At 39.8% G+C, this 21,247-nt stretch overlaps 1 protein-coding gene across 2 annotated transcripts in view; it reads left to right on the plus strand.

Annotated features, from left to right (window-relative positions):
• Nucleotides 1-21,247, plus strand: part of LOC126469662 (uncharacterized) — a 436,607-nt gene that overhangs the window by 137,293 nt on the left and 278,067 nt on the right. The window contains exon 4 of one of the 2 annotated variants that reach the window (XR_007586037.1): nt 5,729-6,500. The exons of the other annotated variant lie outside the window; for it this stretch is intronic. The gene's annotated coding sequence lies outside the window, so the exon portion shown is untranslated. Of the gene's footprint in view, nt 1-5,728; nt 6,501-21,247 lie in introns of those variants that run through there. 2 annotated transcript variants of the gene reach the window in all.

Here is a 21,247-nt window from a genome sequence, read left to right on the forward strand (position 1 = left end):
ATCGAACTGGTATGCCATCAGGTCCAGCAGCCTTTCCTCTTTTGAGCGATTTTAATTGTTTCTCTGTCACTCTGTCGTCTATTTTGATATTTACCATTTTGTCATCTGTGCGACAATCTAGAGAAGGAACTACACTGCAGTCTTCCTCTGTGAAACAACTTTGGAAAAAGACATTTAGTATTTCGGCCTTTAGTCTGTCATCCTCTGTTTCAGTACCATTTTGGTCTCAGAGTGTCTGGACATTTTGTTTTGATCCACCTACTGCTTTGACATAAGACCAAAATTTCGTAGGATTTTCTGCCAAGTCAGTACATAGAACATTACTTTCGAATTCATTGAACGCCTCTCGCATAGCCCCCCTGACACTACATTTCGCTTCGCGTAATTTTTGTTTGTCTGCAAGGCTTTGGCTATGTTTATGTTTGCTGTGAAATTCCCTTTGCTTCCGCAGCAGTTTCCTAACTCAGTTGTTGTACCACGGTGGCTCTTTTCCATCTCTTACGATCTTGGTTGGCACATACTCATCTAACGCATATTGTAAGATGGTTTTGAACTTTGTCCACTGATCCACAACACTATATGTACTTGAGACAAAACTTTTGTGTTGAGCCATCAGGTACTCTGAAATCTGCTTTTTGTCACTTTTGCTAAACAGAAAAATCTTCCTATCTTTTTTAATATTTCTATTTATGGCTGAAATCATCTATGCAGTAACTGATTTATGATCACTGATTCCCTGTTCTGCGTTAACTGTTTCAAATAGTTTGGGTCTGTTTGTCACCAGAAGGTCCAATATGTTATCGCCACGAGTCGGTTCTCTGTTTAACTGCTCAAGGTTAGTTTTCAGATAAAACACTTAAAAAAATTTCACTGTATTCTTTGTCCCTGCCACCCGTCATGAACGTTTGAGTCTCCGAGTCTATATCCGGCAAATTAAAATCTCCACCCAGAACTATAACATGATGGGGAAATCTACTCGAAATATTTTCCAAATTATCCTTCAGGTGCTCAGCCACAACAGTTGCTGAACCAGGGGGCCTTATAGAGACATCCAATTACCATGTCTGAACCTGCTTTAACCGTGACCTTCACCCAAATTATTTCACATTTCGGATCTCCGTCAATTTCCATCGATACTATTGCACTTCTTATCGCTATAAACACGCCTCCCCCTTCACTGTCCAGCCTGTCTGTGCAGTATACATTCCAATCTGAGTTTAAGATTTCATTACTGTTTACGTCTGGTTTCAGCCAACTTTCTGTCCCTAGTACTATATGGGCGTTGTGACCGTTTATTAATGAGAGCAGTTCTGGGACCTTTCTATAGACGTTCCTGCAGTTTACTATTAGCAGATTAATATTGTTATTCCCTGTTGCATTTTGCCTACTCCTACCTTGCTGCGTCTCTGGAGGCGTCTTGTCGGGCCTGGGGAGGGAATTCTCTAGCCTAAAAAACCCACATGTGCACTCGACACATACTCCGCTACCCTTGTAGCCGCTTCCGGCGTGTAGTATTAAAGTAATATTCAAAAATCTGCAAAAAATTGTCATATTTTTCATTTGTAGTTGAAGAAGTAAATACGGTTTGCCAGCCTTCTTTCTTTAAGCCAAGTACAAAGTTATTTATGTTACTGTCACTATAACTTCTACACTTAATAACTGTTATCCTGTTGGGAGTACATTGAGTGGTGGATTAAAATGTATTGTTAGTGCAGTGTGGGGTGCACTCAGCCGCGTGATGCCAATTGAGGAGCTACTCGACCGAATAGTAGCCACTTCGGTCAAGAATACCATCATAACGACCAGGAGAGTGGTGTGCTGACCCCACGCCCCTGCTATCCGCATCCTCCATGGAGGATGACATAGCAGTCGGATGGTCCCGGTAGGCCACTCGTGGCCTGAAGACGGACTGCTTTTTTAGTGCACTGTGATCTGAAAAACCAACATCTATAATTTTACAGTGCAATCAGTGTTAGTAGCAGACCTAATCAAGATAGCTGTTTAATCTCTTTGGACATTAAACTTTCATATTTAAGTTGAATGACCCCATTAAATTTACTAATTGCGACTTTTGAGCAGATTCTTCAAGGAAATCAATGTTGAGGACACCACATATTATTATATTTTTTGAGTTATTGTGACATGCTTTCTCTAGCAGTAGTGAAAAGTTTCTGAGGAACTGTACTTTCACAGTTTTTGCCGTTTTCAACTAAGTTTAGCACTTCAGATTCATTAGAAAGTAGAATATTGTCTTGTTCCTGGGATCTGAATGTGCTATATTTTTTAGGAAACACAAAATCATACTCATAAATTTTATAGTTCACTTCATCCAAACCTGATGACACCAACTGATCATTGCTCACACAAATACCCAATAAGAACTCATTGTTTTGATCATGTACTTGTTTTTGAGGCTGCAACTGTTTTTGAAGATCTTTAATTATTTCACTTATCAGTTCTAAATCTAAGTTGTACTGATGTCCAGTTTCCACGATACAAAAAAGCTCATTGCCAAGTCATAGTTTCACCCACATATTTAATGTTGACTCCTGTACCCTTTTCATGTAGGCAGAAGTTGCACTGTTTACACATCAGTCCTCTCATCATCTTTTTGAAACTTCCTATGCTTATTACTATGTGAAATCTCATTTTTATCAAATGTATTTACGTTTTCAGTATTATGGTAGCTGTTAAAGACATGACTGCTGAGACAACCATTTGGAAGTCCAGAGACTATTAAAAACAGACCAAGGGACAAACTTTATGTCCAGTCTTACGGTAAAGGTATGTCAGCTATGGAAAATAAAGAAAGGGAGAACAATGCATTCTGACGAAGTAGGCGAGTGTCAGCAATATGTCTTGCGGTCTTATTGTGGCATGTTTATCTTCTGCCCTTAGGTCAGACGATAGAAATGCCACTTGCACACTTAAGAGTAGCAGATTGACGGTGACCAACTTTAAATAGACCTTGATTAATTTTCACACACATTTATTAAAATAATAAAAAGCATAGACATTACATAACTTGATTCTGGATGCTGTTTACAATTGACAATCTGAAGTTCTTTTCATCTTGGTATGTTAATTTTATTCCCACATATCTCTAATACTTGACAAAGTGTCTATACATTTCTCTTCATGGCTATGTACAGGAATATGATAATCTTATTAGGTGCAGACTGAAACTTGACTATAGACTGGTACAGACTAATGCAGACTCGTACAGACTGGTGCAGACAAATGCAGACTGACTAATCAGAGGTCTGTACACTCATTATAATACCTCGCGCGTTCATGTATCATTGCATGAGTTGATACGCGAGGAGAAAAGGTTCTACATTAGCAGCAATCTAATTGGCTGCGTTACATATTAATATGCAGATCTGGGGAAGCAGAATTTGGTCCGTCTCCAATGCAGCGTCACCTCATAGTGCGGAGACGGACGGGCGCTGCGCCTGCGCTGTTGTGCTTAGCGGGGCGCGCTATAGTGGGAAAGTTGTGTACGCGCTGACTACGTGGAACTATGTACACAACAGCAACACCTTGAAACATTTTAGCAGTTGCTCGACGCTTGCAACCGATACAGCATGATGCTTGTTTCAAGGAGCAAAATGTTCTGCGCATGCACCAACTCCATTCCACTACCCACCGATACAGCTGTCACACGCAGCTCTGACAGTTCAGAAGCATCTGCTTTGTGTTTTCGGATCTGTGTTTTAGTCAAGTGTATTGCGTAATGACTGAAACAGGAGAAGATGGTGTGGTCAACGATACAGTTATCGATGTTGATAACTTGTAGCCCTCATGGAAACCAGACCCGAGTTGCACGTGATTACCAGGAAAGATCACCACAAGCAGGACGTGATCACCAAACCATGACAACACACAGGTCAGGAAATGAAGATCTCAGGTAAGAAATGTATAATTAAAATACAAATTAATATAATTCGTGCAATTTTGGTTATCACTGTTAGCATTCAACCACGATTCTAATACATATTTTAACAACGCATTTCAAGAGACAATGCTCTCATCATCAGGTTGTAAAGTCTATGTCGTGAAATTAAACGGACTACAAAGACAAAATACCATCACAAATAGTTGGGAAGTCCATAGAGTAAAACAGAATGAAAAGTATATTGGACTGTGGGTCCTCATCTTACATTGGAGTTGTTGACACAAGTCAATGGCCGTCCCATAACTACCAAGTATGCTGTTGCACTGTGCCGGCTCGGGAGGACCTAGGCACGTCAGTCCAATATACTTTTAATTCTGTTTTACTCTATGGACTTCCCAACTATTTGTGATGGTATTTTGTCTTTGTAGTCCGTTTAATTTCATGACATAGACTTTACAACCTGATGATGAGAGCATTGTCTCTTGAAACGCGTTGTTAAAATATGTATTAGAATCGCGGTTGAATGCTAACAGTGATAACCAATATAACGACAACTGCTACCTCGACTCCATAATGGATTATATTAAATCGTGCAATTTTATCAAGAATGAACTTCATGAGTTATAAAAGTGTTCATATTTTGAAAACCTCTTCTTTCAATTGTTTTATAGCTTTAAACATAATGTTTTATAAAGATTTAAACAAAAATATTTAAAAATTGATCATAAATTACTATTTAGTAAGATAATAGGATAATAATTTAATCGTTATCATTACTTTTGTACATGAGTTCATTTCTACATTCAGGTCTATACGTTAATAATTCTTCACACACTGATTGATATCTTAATTACAGAAGGCCATCCTGTCTTGCAAAGGAAAAGCACCTGTTGGTCAATTAAAAAACCGAATGTAGCTTTCTCTAACTTTGTACGCTGCTTTTGAGGCTCGTGCTCCAGCCTGCTGTGGTTCTTCATCAACCTCAACAATATGTGTAAGCTCATCATAGGCTTCTGCTAGTTTGCCTTCCCTTTTTCTTATGGAATTGTGCAACACACAACAGTCTAATACAATTTGTTTTGTGACATCTGGGTGAACGAGCATTGCTTGCTCAAGAACTCTGAATTTTTTATCCATCATACCAAACGCGCATTCTACTATTCTGCGAGCTCTAGATAACCTGTAATTGAATAATTTTCTCTCATTACTTAGAAGTGTTGCTCTTGGAAATGCTTTCATCATATTGATCGCCAAACCATATGCATCATCAGCTACAAACACGTAAGGAAACGAAACGTTTTTGTTTGGGTACAATAATCGGGGTACAGGGAGATTTAACCTCTTGTCAACGCATCTCTGTCCAAAGCTCGAAGAGAGAAACACACCAGCATCATTGTTTCTACCCGGTGCTCCTACGCCAACTATCAAAAAGTTTCCTTCAGCATCTACCACTGCTTGTAGCACAATAGAGTGAAAGTTCTTGTAATTATATTAGGCTGATCCACAGTTCCATGGTCCCTCAATTCTTATATGTTTTCCATCTACTGCGCCACAGCAGTTTGGAAAATTCCACTAGTCTTCAAAGCGTACAGCTACCGACGCCCATTTTTCAGGTGTAGGCTCAGTCATCATATACAACAGTGGCAGTACTTCCCAAATGTAAGTACATGTCTCAGCTACTATTTTTCCGACTGTCATTTTACCAGCACGAAGATTGTAATGGACATATTGAAATCTATCCCCAGTAGCCAGAACCCTGAAAATACCAAATACCATTAGCATACAAATAGTTTTTAACTTATTTTACTAATTTTTGTTGTTTTGTTTTAGGTAATGAGTGCAAGTCCAAATGGCACGTTCTGAGGTCCTCATACGTGAGATATCTGCGTGAGCTGAAAAAAATGCCAGTGGATCAGGTGGGAACAAGAAAAAGTGGTATTTGGCTGACGCAATGAGTTTTTTGCTGCCCTGCATTGGACATCCAAAAAGTACAACCAGCAATATGGTTCGAAGGCTAACAGATGTAGCAGCTGAGAAAGGGACAGAAGAGAACTTGGAACAACCCACAACTGAGACAGATGTTGCCACAGTCGCTGGTACTTCATCTTCACTTACAGCAGTGGTCGAAATGAATCCAAGGAAAAAAAGTTAACACACTAGCAGAGGTAGTGGCTGAACCAATGGCTGTATATTTTAAATCGATCACCCAAAAAAATCATCTGAAGAACATCCTATGATGCTTTATTTTAGAGGTCTAATGCCTGAAACTGAAAAATTGTCTGACACTTCACAAAGACGTTTCAAAATATATGTTAAAAACAGTTGAACTACTATCTTGATCAAGAAGAAGCGGTTTATTCAGGACAACCGAATGTCCCTCAAATTTCACCAGCACCAAATTTCTGCAGTTCTCATGGCAGAAACCCGTCAGGTGATTCGACACCGTCTCAGATATCTGCTCAAGATGAATATAATCTGTTACAGCTTGGTGACTATCATAATTCAAATAACCTTTTGTGGTTCAACAAAAAGTAACTCTTCCTTGAAAAATATGTTTTGACATTTCATTATAATGTAACAATTATATTTTGAATTTCCATTGAACAGTATTGTTTGCTTTTGTTTGGTATCAATTTTATTTTATAATTAATAAAATATGTTAATATAACTTAAGGTTTCATTTCATTTTACCTAATGACATGTGTGATGGTATAAATAAGTAGCGCTTATTTATTAGGCCTATGTTCTATGAGCATGACATTTAAGCCTAAAGACTTAAATTTATGTTCCATATATTACAATATGAGCAACATATAGAAACGAAAATGTACAAAATAAATTCAACTATTTTCTTGATAAATTTAGAAAAGAAACATATTTAGAATACGAAATAGGCGATTGATTTTATATGGATGTCCCATTTCTGTTACGTAAGTGAACTGTGAATTGCTGCCAAAAAGAAAAGAAAAATATCCCCATGACTGATTTAAAAACGAAATATTGTATGTGGTCTGCCTCAGATTCTGAAGGGTAAGAAGTGGTCCTCAGCAGTAACTGGTATAGCCGTTCCACATTACAAATTATAATTATAAATTTTAATTATAAAGTTATTACGAGGCTAATTACGACACTTACAAAGTTCATCAAGCGTCGTAGGTAACCACTGTGATAACTGCACATTTTACATAACCGTTTGAATCGTAATTGCAGTAAATTAAACTTACCTTAGAGTTATTAACAGTCGTTCTTCAGCAGGGATGCTGCATCTCCAATTAGTGTCCTTTTTGAAAATTTTATCTCCGACGAGTTCCAACAACACTTCAAAACAGTTGACACTCATTCTACAATAATTCTTAATGTCTCTCCTCTGATTGATCGGGTGAAACCAATATTTCATTTCATTTGAGTCCAGCATTTGCAAAAACTGCCACAAAGCAGTATCTACGTTGACTTCCTCGTCACACATGTTAATTGCACCACTACTGGAGGAGAACAATACAAACAATATTACGTACTGTTGCTTGAAACAAAATATTACCTCCTGCACACTGGAGCAGCAAAGAAGCAAAACGCTTGCAGCAACACGCTGCGCAACATTTTGCTTCAGGTGAAATGCTGGACCTGTGTGTTCCCAGCCTAAAGAGGGAGCTGTGCCCCGCCGCCACTGTATGATGACACGGAGAGCCAATAGAGCTTAACATATGATGGTAACATGTGTAAAATATAAAATATAGGTCTAGCTGTAGATAAAATATTAAGGATTATATAAAGTGAGCAGGGTGCAGTAGTAATTATTGTACCCTGGCTCAAGTAATTAGCGGCATATGTAAACAACCAACAGAAAATTATTTCTGCCAATGAAAAACAATTACTACTACATCCTGACTGAATTAAATAATCCTTAATGTTGTATTTTATCAACATCTGGATCCACGATTTGTCTTTTACATATGCTACCATCGTATATTATGCTCTATTGACTCTCAACTATGTCATGCAGAAGGCGAGGGGCGGAGCTTCGTGTGAGAGTTTTGATGCTATTTAGTAGCTACCAGTGTTGTCCTCTGACACCAATGCTCCACCGTCATCTGTGCTCGCCACTCACGATATATAAACTTTTTGTTTTATGAAATGTAATTTTGACGCCTATTTCCCTCTAAAGAATATTAATGTTTAACGTTACAGAGACATATTCTGAAGATGCTTTTTGATTAAATCGAAATCAGTTACCATCTGAAATGTTGTTTTTAGTTTTCAATAAATCCTTGCGACCAAGACTGATTAGTATTTCAATTAATCTCGTAGACATGTTTGCAATGAGTCCGCCTGCTTAGCTGAGTGGTAACGTGTTTGCCTACCATGCAATGGGCCCAGGTTCGATTTCCAGCCACGATGAAGGTTTTCTCCACTCGTGGACTGGATGTTTTCCTTTCCTCATCATCAACGACATGCAGAGCGCTCAATGTGGCTTCACCTGGAGTAAGATTTGCAACCTGGCACCCGAAGTTCCTGCATGGGGCCTCCCGGCCATCTATGCCACACGATCATTTCATTTTTTTCGTTTGCAACGAAATCCACAAACAGAGTAATTCTTACCTCTGAAATACCTGCACCTGGCATGTCTGTCCATGACATAATTTTCATGACCTGCTCGCAAGAGGTTCATTCCACGCCAGACCATCCAGAAATTTTACGAAATGACGCCCATTAGCAAGCAAATCCTTGAAATTTTGAGTAGTGGAAGTTTACCTAGCTGTATTCACGTTTCCAAAATGTAAATGTTGCAGGTCAATTACTTTTACACTTACGATAAATAGAAGTTGTACAGATTAAGGAATTCAGTCTTTCATAGACGAACTCCTTTATAATTTAAAAAAGCAATAGTTCCTAAAGTTTTTGCAGTGGAAGCTTGAATTTCTTCTTTAGTTAAAGAGAAAGATTTATATTTTTATAGTCACAATTATTGTAGTGAATATCCATCAACTACATCTCAGAGAAAATTGTAAATAATTTCTTTTAAACAAAATCCATATATGAACATTATAATTTCTTTAAGGTATTGGCCCCTCATAAACACCTTTCAAAAATTTACAGTATTATTATAAATATTCCATTATGTCACACAAAAAGAATCTGTTTGTAGAAATAATGGGAAGTGTGAAAAACAATGTTATTGTAAAAGAAATATTGAAGTTGCTAATTCATGACTACCATGTTATCACAATTGCTGAAGTTGGCTATACTGGATCTCCTTAGGAACAAATCATAGCTGGTGTAGAGGTATGGAAACTGTTGGGATGCACCGTATTAAAGGTTGTCCGAGTTTCCCAAGTGACTTATTATTTCCAGCTAAGTGCCCCCGTTCCTCTCAGTCTGGGTCACTGGGTCCTGCAATGCTGAGGACACCACTTCGCTGTCTGTGAAATGGCTTGGCGCGGAATGTCAGCCTCAGTGACTTGTGCAACGCTCTGCTGTGTGTTGGCCTTTTACAGCCGTGGAGTTCTGACGATGTCTCAGCGGTCTCCATCCCTGCTGCCTCAGCGCCACCCACTGCAAGGCTGCACGTGGCGTGCTTCCTCACAGGTGCGGCTAAGATCGCGGCGACAACAAGCACGCATGATCCAGCGTCAGAATCTGGAGCCCTCATCTCGGGATGCCTCCAGCATGTGTTGGGAGCCAACAAGACTACCCACAGTAGGGAGCTGTGGTGTGGCCCGCCGCTATGGCCTCAGAGTGTCGAACCAGCGACCTGCCGTGGACAAGAATGTTGGCGCCCCATCTCCTGCAGTGTAAAGCCAGTGGTGTAACACGCCCCGCTGTCCAGGAGAGGTGTCACACTGGGATGCCTTGTTAGTGAATCGGCGCTTATTTATACGTGGCTGTGCGCCTCTGTTTTGCTAATGGACTGCTACGAGTCATGCACTCATAACACCTGGGTTGGTCCAGAGGGCCCCTTCTGCCTGTAACTTGGGCCATACTAACCACTGTGTTTACTCTTTTCATCGGCTCTACGGCCCTGTGGCCTCCCTTCTACTTCATAACCGCTGGTAGTGTAACTTATTGCCAGCATCCCTGCACCTGGCTGTAACTTGTGCACTCAGAAATATTGCACTGAAGCTAACCTTTTCCCCTCTTAAACGGTGATGCCACTACACTGAGAACACTGTTTTATTGCCACAACATGTATTGCATCATCCATTTCCTTTGCTTTGAGTCATCTGTTACGATGTAACGGGCGAGTTGTGGTGCCCTGAAAATATTTTAAGTTCAGAGTTGGCGTGGCCTCACAGGCCACTCGGCAAGATGGGGCTCGTCAGCAACTGCTTGGTGACCAACATTAGCCGGAGCAAGAGGGGCAGCCCCAGCACGGGGTCCAGTTCGACAGTGTAGCTGGGATTTCCATGTTGACACTGTGTCGACGACTGTAATTTGTGGCGATGAAGGAGATTTGTATGCCGGGAATGCGAAAGATGGCGGACTTTGTGAAACCATAATGGCAGACATTTCACATTTCATGCAGAAATTAATAATAGCCAGACAAATCATGATACCTTAAAAAGAAACATGTACATTACTACTATTTGCTCGACGATTCTGTTGGTGTAATCAGATTTTCAATACCTTTATTAGTTTAAAGTTTAGTACCTGACTGTTAATTATATAAGTAACACCTAGCAACGAGTTTCCAAAACCTATACGGTTCATCCGATTTTGTCGATTGATGTGTCTTTAGAAAGCTATTAGTGTAAACCTAAATTGGTATGAATTACAGGCATGTAACTTGAATAGTAAATGAATTATTGGAGGTCAAAGTGGCCAATTACTATTGAATGCATCAGGCAGAAGTACTCCACAGTTACACAGAAAAACGGTAGCAGCATGCTTATAAATATATCTATTCATCTGTGTCTTTGTTTATATCCCATATATACTATTCATGAACAAATTGGTCAAATATTTACTGTGTTTTAGGAAGCACAGAGACATTAGGCTACTGGCCTACACGTGTTTCTATTCCTTTGATATATGTTTATTTGATTTGTTTATTTATTTAATAATGTGTGTTAGAGCGTGTTTATGGTCCATCCATAGGAATATTTATTTAATTTCAAGTTACTTAAATGTAATGCCAGTATTTCGTGTGTATTTCAATATGTTTGTGAGTGTGTGTTGGCTTGGAGATATGGCGGGACCACTCTAGCAAATCACAGCGCTTGTTACTACGGTAGGAAACTACCAAAGTCAACAGAGAGACTGTAAGGAAGTGGGGGAGGAGCACCGGGTCGCACAGGACACGACAGGGGTGCTGGATGGGGAGGCGTGACGGACGGTCGCAGGAAATACTTGTAGAGTATTGAGCAGTTTGCGCATGGTTGCAGGAGATAGAAATAATTTGTAGTGCCGACATGTGCACTTGTGAGATTTCCGTGGCTTCTGCAGTGAAGACGTTGTATGCGTTTAGAAGTGAATATCTCGCGAGCTATGTTGTTGTTCATAACTAATTACGTGAAGTAGGAATCTATTGTTTCCCTGTAATTCAACTTATATTTTATTTTAATTCTGGACCATCGACACCAACAAGTGTTTTACAGTAATAAATGGCATTCTTAAAGCTACTTCTGATATTGTACTCATCATTTAAAGTTGTTAAAATAGTACCTGCAGATTTTATTTCATTACAATCTTTCATTTATAAATTTCTATGTTACATCCAAAATTCGCAATTTCCAAGTGATAGGAACTTTTGACCATTCGATTCATGTGTATGATTTACGGTCGCTGCTCGACCTGGGAACCACATGGAGCCCACCATTCATGTGTATGTTCATACTGTATACTGTAGACTCAGCAGTATTTGGCTTGTAATGCGGCAACTACGTATCCCAGCCCCTAGACAACGAAACCAGCCAAAACTTTTAATATTTCAACTCTGAGCCTGAGGGAACATAGTTGATGGTCATATTTTTATACAAAAGCCCGCAGTGTTCACTGAGCATGCAGTTCTGAGCTCTTGTACCGAGTTGTACCTAGAGTCAATTATTGGTTAAAAATTCAGTTGTTGCAGTTTTTAACTGTTTATTCCAAAAGAAAAGTAAGTCCCCTCGTGTTACAATAATAACATGAAATACTTTTGTAATGAAAGAATGGTATGGAATGATTTTTCATTGCTTAAGTACATTTTAGGTTGCACCAATCATGTATTGAATTATTTACGACAAATATTGGTCTTATGAATGAAGCAGTATGGAAAGTACAAGTAGGCAGTGTTTTCTTGGACAGTATCTGCAAGATATATATGATTATGCCCTGACTTGTGCAAATGAACTTTTATTATAGTGAAGCAACAGTCATTCATACTGTGATTTAACTGTTTCATGTGTTTGTGTTAAACACAAAGACAGATACCTGCACAGATTATCTCTATATATGAAAATTTGCTGTGATGCCCTCAAGCGCCATAAACGATCTGTTTCACCTTGATTGAGTAAAATTAGTTTAGAAAAGGCAAAGACCTTCAAAATGGGATGCTCCAGCGTTATTTATGGGGAGAAAATGTTCCCAACCTGTATCAATCTTATTAATGAAAAACAAGCAAGTGACATCTATCTCCAGAATATATAAATGAAAGTAATGTGAAGGTGCAGACTCCTGAAAAATCTGTGCTCAATACTAGCTTAACTACATTATGAGTATCTCCTGCAAAGCTGCATTCAGTTGCTCAGTATAGTCGGTATGCAACAGACAAACGAAAATTGGAATCAGCAGTTGGGGCTCTGAAAACTAAAATTTCACCTACATATCAAGTTGAGCTGGCTGCTGATGCAAGCATTATCCCTGGCAGTGATTTAACAGAACTGGAAGAAAAGGCAGAACATCATGATCAACTCATGGACAAAATCAAACAGAAAATTGATTATGCAAATAATGGTGAAAAACATTCAGTTACTCTTGTGCCACCAACTAGGTCTCGTCAGAAAGGCAGTTCCAAATTTCAGGTTTCTGAATATTTGGTATGACAAGCAAGAGTTCTTTTATCTATGGCTGAGCAGGAAAGAGGAAAAACATTGCCACATGATACAGTGCAAAAAGTAAAGAGTTTTTATTTGGATGGCGAAAACACAAGAATAATGCCCGGGAAAAAATCCAAAGTGAGCACCAGCAAAAATACCTATGAACAAAAGTGTCTTGTCTTAAGTAATTTAACTAAACTGTATTCTCTCTATAAAAAGTATGCTCAAAATAAAACAGGATTCTCAAAATTTGCTTCTCTTCGACCAAAACAGTGAATACTTGCAGGATCATCAGGAACACATACCGTATGAGTGTGCATTTACCACCAAAACGTTAAATTGCTTCTAAATTCCATTTCTATTAAAGAAACATACCAAGATCTTGTTAAAATATTAACATGTGATATAAATAACCGAGCCTGTATGCTTCGTCTGTGTGAAAAATGCCCCACCAGTTCATTGCTTCAAATCCATTTAGAAAATGAAATAGAAGTATATGATCCTGATGAGATGGTTCAGTACAGTCAAAGAGTATCAACTGATAGAATGACTTTAAGTGTTCAAATCACTTCTCTACCAGAATTCTGTGACACACTAATTAAGAAAATTGAAAAACTTACTCCATACTCTTTTATTTCTGAATCACAATCTGATTATCTGAAAATGAAGAAGGAAACACTTGATGAAGGATCAGTGTTAAATTTAATGGATTTCAGTGAAAATCTCAATTTAGTTTTCAAGATAAGTACAGGGGTACCATTGGAACAATGGCAGCTGCTCTCTCCGCACTGTCCTTATATGTTACAAAAAGGACAAACAGTTGCATGCAAAGAGTATTTGTATTGTTTGTGATGATCTAGAACACGATGTTGCCTTGGTGTATCAGACTCTGAAGACGCTACTGATTTTTTTTTTAATTTCCAGTAATTCATCTTGTGCATGTTGAATATTTCACTGATGGTTGTGCTGCACAGTATAATAACTGTAAGAATTTCAGAAATACCTGCTACCATGAACATGACTTTAACATAAAGTGCAGCTGGTCCTTTTTTGCTACCAGCCATGGCAAATCTCTGTGATGGTACTGGTGGCACTGTTAAAAGACTTGTCACAAAAACAAATTTGCAAAGAGTTTATAAAAATCAAATACTTACTGCTTCACATGTATTTGAATTCTGTCTCGAGAAACTGCAAGGCATTTCAGTTCTCTTTGTTTCCAAAGATGAAATGGTACAAGTCAGATAATATCTTTCTCAGCACTTCACAAGTACAAACACAATTCCTGGAGCACGATCTATGCATCACATTGTACCAATGTCACCAACCAGGATTGAAGCAAAAAGGCTGAGCTGTGATACGGATTTTAGTATCGTGCATGATTTCTCAGATGCACTTCTGCCACTAATGCCACAATACACTGTACAACTCAACTGCTATGTAGCATGTGCATATGACTCTTCTTGCTGAGAAGGTGATTTGTCAAGAAGGAGATGTTACAGTAAGTTTCATGCACCCTCATGGACCATCCCCGTCCTTCTATTGGCCTGATAAAGATGTCTGTGATGTTTCTTTCTCTCATATTCTGTGTGAAGTTGATATCATCACAGCAACAGGCCATACTTATTCTCTGAGCAAAGAGTTCTCAAAGTTGGTGGAATAAAAGTGGTTCTCATACAAAGTGTCTCGTCACATGTATAGTTTCGAATCATCTTGAATGCAGACTGCAGCACCAACATTTTGTGCAGTGTTGACAATACTAGATTCTGACAAAATGCTTAAATATTATAAACAAAATGCTATGTATTTTGACACTGAGTTAATTTGGCTATGCTAGAGGTAAGAAAATGTTGATATTTCATGTGACATACAAGTTGCCCTATATTTTATAATGTGTAATTTTGTTTCAAATATTGCAATTTTTGATCCATTTTGATATTGTTATGTGCACTTATGTTGTTAATGTCACTTGAGTGGTAGTTGTATTTCTCTCTAGTGCCATTCATTTCTCAAAACTGTTTTTTGTCTGATGAAACCTTAATATTTGTAGATCACTTTCTAATTTTTTCACTGTTTTCCAGAGGGGAGAAATTGTCCAAAATATTTTTTCTAATTTAACAATAAAATTAAATGAAATTCATTTGCAAAAATTTAACTGGACAATTCTAACATGTTTTCAGAAACTACATGTCCGTGAGGATATGCAGGCAAAAAACTGTCAGCATACCATTTTTTTAAAAAAACTGCAGCCAGTTTTCAAATTTTTACAGTTTGCCTTGAAGTAACGCAACTGCATCAAACTTTCAGCAATTGCTACCAACAGAATGTATACAAAGCAATAAAAATTGGCAAAAGTTCATGATATTAGTTACATAAGCAGTACACAAAATCTCAGTTCACAACTAGGTAATGGGTTTCATGGCCTGGATGACTTGACATGGAATGAACCTAGAATGTTCCAGAAAGAAACCACAAGTAATCACATACTGAGACTTCAAACGCATTGATTTATTTCAATTTGCTACTGAAGGGCAAGAAATAGTTTGGGGAACGTTCCTATTCACTTCTTGCACATAAAAGAAGAACGTAATAGACTTATGAACGAACTTACTCAACTATATGGCAACTATTCTCCCGTAAAGACCAGAAAAGTAAGAAGGAAACCTCACCTTGACTAACTGAAAAACTGAAATAGCTCATGAATCTCAAAAACACTGCATAGCAGGCATACAAACTACCTCCCACACCTCCTGAAAATCATATTGTTTACAAGCAAAAGCAGAACACAGTCAGTCAAGTTGTGTGAAATGTAATCCTCAAGCATGCCCACACATTAACCGACAACAGAACCAGACCATTTGTTCTGTGGAAAAATCCAGGTCCCCTTGGTACAGACAAAGTAAAAGCTGCAGCTGATCCAAATGTCCCAGCTGAAGAACCGAGCCAGTACTTCACAAAACCTACATCCACAACTGAACCATGAACGAAACAAAGACTCTTTGATTACTCCATGGGGGTAAGTGACTGTACTCACGAAAAATTTTGTCTAAAGCATATTACTTGCAATACCATCAAAAAAGGCATCATGCATATTAGATCAGCATCTACTGGACACGATTGCATCACGGTCCACAGGATGAAAATTATTATCCACTCACTACTGCCCATTATAAATGGTATCTTCATCCACTCCTTAATCGCAAGCATTTTCCCTGAGGCCCAGAAACAGGGACTAGTTAAGCCACTACCTAAAAAGGACATTGTCACAGCACCCTCTGGTTACCGACCTATTTGCAGTCTCCCTGCGCTGTCCAATGCCTTAAAATATTTAGTCCACGACCAGCCAACAAACTGCCTAACCGCGAATAACCCACTAGACTAAAACGAATTAGATTTCTGTAAACATCCTAACACAGATTTTGCCTAAATAAAGGAAACAGATGACCTGAAGCTTGACACAGATGCGCAAGAGGCGACTATCATGTATTTCTTCAGCAAAACTTTTACACTGTCGACTTCGACATTTTCCTTGCCAAACTTAGCAACCTAAATCTTTCACCAAGTGCAGTGCAATTTTTTCACTCATATCTGACATCTCGCCAGTAATGTATCATGTCTGGTACCATAAAGCCCCAATGGAGGCAGATACTATCAGGCTTCCCTCATTGTTTGGCATTAGGTCCTATACTCTTTTCGTTGTGTGCCAATGATGTGTCATCTAATTTGTCCTGCTGCGAATACCACATGTACAGTGATGACTTCCAGTTGCATCTAAGAGACAAAGCGATAAACCTGAAGACAGCTATTGAGAATCTCAGTACCGAGCTGTGTGAACTATCAAAATGGACGCAGGATATAGGGTTAAACCTCAAGCCATCCAAAATCCAAGTGGTACTGGTTGATCATTCTACGTTCATTAGCCCAAATTATGGGGAATCTCTACCATGTTTAACTATAAATGGGACAAATATCAACTTCTCTCCTTCAACAAAGAGTCTAGGAGTAATAGTAGTAGAAAATCTAAGTTGGTCTACTTACTTAACTGCAATGTGCAATGTAGAAGAAGGCACTGGCCTGCCTCCATGCCCTACAAAAATATGGGAAGCTTTTTCCTCTTGGCCTGGTAAAGAAACTTGTGCACACTTATACTTCCAGTTACTGATTAGAGCGATGTTATCACGGAACGACTTTCTCAGGAAACCTCACGGTGCCTGGAACTAGTTATGAATGACTGTGTTTTTTACATCTCTGATGTTCGACACTGATTACATTTGAGAATCATATCCACAGCAATCCTGACTCTGTGCATTCAAGTGCAGAGATTTCCATGCCCTCTGTCTCCTCAACTGTGTTATGAAAAGACATTGTCTCCCTATCTTTCTTCGACCATTTCGCTCTTGTCTAGACAACACGGCAGAAACACATATTCTCATAAGAGCAAAATCCTTTCTGTCCCACTTCATTGTTCAGCCACTTTCTCTAAGTCCTCCTCAGTAGGAAGAATTCTACACTGCAATAATCCCCTGCATTATGTTAGAGAACTAAATAACATCTCCAGCTTCAGAAAACAGTTAATGATATCTACTAAAGCAACAATAACGATTACCATTGTCCCTGTAGGTACTAGTTACACCCAATAATCAAATTTTCCAATCAGATCTTCCTCACTTCCAAGTATTCTTCCCTGGTGCATTCTCCTTAAATTTCCTAAGAACTCGCTATGTCAGAAAACATCTATTTTGTACACTTATAAACTCTTAATCCACACATCAAAAAACAGTTTTGAATCACCACAGTTCCCAGAACTCCTGAAGATAGACGTTGACTGTGGATATTGTATCACAGACACAGTCCCTTTGACTGTTCAGAGATGTCACTAAACCCGCCCAAAGATGTAAACAACCATGCATGAGCAGCTCCTATTAGACGGAGGGGGTTCGACAGATCATCAGTTCCAGTCAGTCCACCAGGAAGGAGGTACACGGCTCGTGTTGTCTGTAGTTCAACCATGCCTAGACGGTCAATGCGCGGTTCGATCGCGTCCGCATTGTTACTTTGTGCCAGGAAGGGCTCTCAAAAACAGAAATGTCCAGGCGTCTCGGATTGAACCAAACCGATGTTGTTCAGACATGGAGGAGATACAGAGAGAAAGTAACTGTCGATGACATGCCTCGCTCAGGGCGCCAAAGGGCTACTACTGCAGTGGATGGCTGCTACCTACAGATTATGGCTTGGAGGAACCCTGACAGCAACGCCACCATGTTGAATAATGCTTTTCGTGCAGCCACAGGATGTCGTGTTACGACTCAAACTGTACGCAATACGCTGCATGATGCGCAACTTCACTCCCGACGTCCATGGCTAGGTCCGTCTCTGCAACCACGACACCATGCAGCGCGGTACAGATGGGCCCAACAACATGCCGAATGGACCGCTCATGATTGGCATCACGTTCTCATCACCGATGAGTGTCGCATATGCCTTCAACCAGACAATCGTCGGAGACGTGTTTGGAGGCAACCCGGTCAGGCTGAACGCCTTAGACACACTGTCCAGCGAGTGCTCCAAGGCGGAGGTGCCCTGCTGTTTTGGGGTGGCGTTATGTGGGACTGACGTACTCCGCTGGTGGTCACGGAAGGCGCCGTAATGGCTGTAAGTGAATGCCATCGTCCGACCAATAGTGCAACCATATCGGCAGCATATTGGCGGGACATTCGTCTTCATGAACGACAATTCGCGCCACCATCGAGCACATCTTGTGAATGACTTCCTTCAGGATAACAACATCGCTCCGCTGGAGTGGCCTGCATGTTCTCCAGATGCCTGGGATAGATTGAAAAGGGCTGTTTATGGTCGAACATGCCTGGGATAGATTGAAAAGGTCTGTTGATGGACGACGTGACCCACCAACCACTCTGAGGCATCTGCGCTGAATCGCCGTTGAGGAGTAGCACAATCAGGACCAACAGTACCTTGTTGAACTTGTGGATGGTATGCCACGACGAATACAGGCATGCATCAGTGCAAGAAGACATGCTGCTGGGTGTTAGAGGTACCGATGTGTACAGCAATCTGGACCACCACCAGTGAAGGTCTCGCTGTATGGTGGTACAACATGCAATGTGTTTTTTCATTAGTAATAAAAAGGGCAGAAATAATATTTATGTTGATCTCTATTCCAATTTTCTGTACAGGTTCCGGAACTCTCGGAATCGATGTGACGCAAAACTTTTCATTGATTTGTTATATCTCCCACCATCATTACTGTTGTTATTGTCATTATTATTATTATATTATTATTACTGTCCTTATTTTCGCTATTAGTGGTAGCAGCAGCAGCAGTAGAAGTACTGCCAGTATTAACTTTATTAATTCATTGTCAGTAATATTTACTCTCAATTTAGCTATAGATACTGAAATCATTTTAATATAATTTTCGTATTAAAATTGTCATTTCTAAGGTAACTATGGTGTAAAAAAAGTACTTTACTTGTGAAATCCTGGTCTGATGTAAGAGACAGCCTGATTGCCTTAATCAGATCAAGTTACGAGGGTTGCCCAGAAAATAATGCACCGCATTTTTTCTTCAAGAATTCTTTATTGAAAATAATGAAAATAACACACACGAAAGAATGTTGTTTTACCTGCAGCCCCTATTTTTCCACGTCATCTATATCCCATCCCATGGCCTTCCTGAAGCGCGAAACAAGGGCGTGTATGCCCTGTCATTACCAATCCTTGTCCTGGTGGCGGAGCCAGAGCTTCACTGTATGAACCACCTCCTCATTGTCCTCAAAATATCTTCCACGAATGCGTCTGTCCTCACGAATGACATCAACTCGCTGCAACGTGTCACGTGTGACAGCCGTGGATGGTCTTCCCGATCGCTGCAAGTCATTGAGTTCCGCAGAACCGCCTTCTGATGACCTCACCGTCCGTGCCCAGTGACTAACTGTACTACTGTCGACAGCAGATGCTCCACAGACTTTGCACTAGCGTTTGTGAATATTCCCTACAGTTTCTTCTCTGCACTGAGAAATCCAATAGCGGCACACATTTTGAAACTGTCCTACAGCTACACTGTCTGTCGGTAGTGACGGAAACTTGGCATGCACACTCAGGAGACTTCAGATAATACATACGTAACGTTTCGCATGCATAGCATTTCTTTCTGCCGAGGAAAAAAATGTGGTGCATCGCTTTTTGGGCAACCCTCGTAAGTAAATAAATGAACGTTGGACTCCATCCATACCGATGATGGGCACCATGCTGGTAAAGATGTAAATATCTAGGGGAGAATAAAATGGGTTATACTCCGTCGTTGTCAGCCCCTCGATGTTTTCCATCGTGGAACTACACAGATACTCCCACTTTGTTCCTGTAAACTGCACTTCAGCACCACAGTGAACATTCACGATTGCTATTAGTAGTTCAATCTCACTATTCAGTACTATGCCCACATTCACATGTTTTCATCTGCTGGTGATCAGTTGATAAGTAGCACTGAACAGCAGTATAATGAATCCATTTACCTACTGCTCGACATGTGATACTGGAAACTCAGCGTCTGGGAACAGTTGTGTGGCTGCTCTGATATATTAGGTAGTCTGCTGCTTTCTGCTCCAGTGGATCAGGGTGCTGTTGTCCTCAGGGAGAAATAATAAGTGAAAATTCATATACAAAACAAATAATGATAACGATAATAATAATAATAATAATAATAATAATAATAATAAGCAGTGAGAGAGAAGAGAGAGAAAAGGGTTAATACTTACACTCAACTGTGCGATACAGATTTTTTTATGTTGCCTGAAGGTGGCTGACCTCTGCTGATAGTTCATGATGCACCTTTCACGACAGCAGAGATCCCTAGTCCATATGATGGGTAGTAGGACTGGATATTGCGGGTGAGCGGTGGACGTAGGTGACTACAGTGCAATGGAAATTGGAGTAACGATTTTGGACTGGGAGGTGGTGGGGCAAATCATGTTTCATTGTGGCAGCCATATTGGTCACAAAATATAGCAATAAGGATGCGTGGGTGATAAATTGCAGCTGTAAGGATGTTGTTGTTATGGTCTTTGGTCCAAAGACTGGTTGGATCCAGCTTTCCATGCTACTCCACCCTTCGCGAGCCTCTTCACCTCCGAATAACTACTGCAACCTACATCTTTCTGAATCTGCTTACGGCATTCATCTTTTGGTCTGCCTCTACGATTTTTGGTCGCCACACTTCCTTCCAGTACTGAATTGGTGATCTCTTAATGTCTCAGAATGTGTCCAATCAACTGATCTTTTGTCAAGTTGTGCCATGAATTTCTTGTCTTCCCAATTCTATTCA

Source organism: Schistocerca serialis, chromosome 3, assembly GCF_023864345.2.
Source record: "Schistocerca serialis cubense isolate TAMUIC-IGC-003099 chromosome 3, iqSchSeri2.2, whole genome shotgun sequence".
Lineage (NCBI taxonomy): Eukaryota > Metazoa > Arthropoda > Insecta > Orthoptera > Acrididae > Schistocerca > Schistocerca serialis.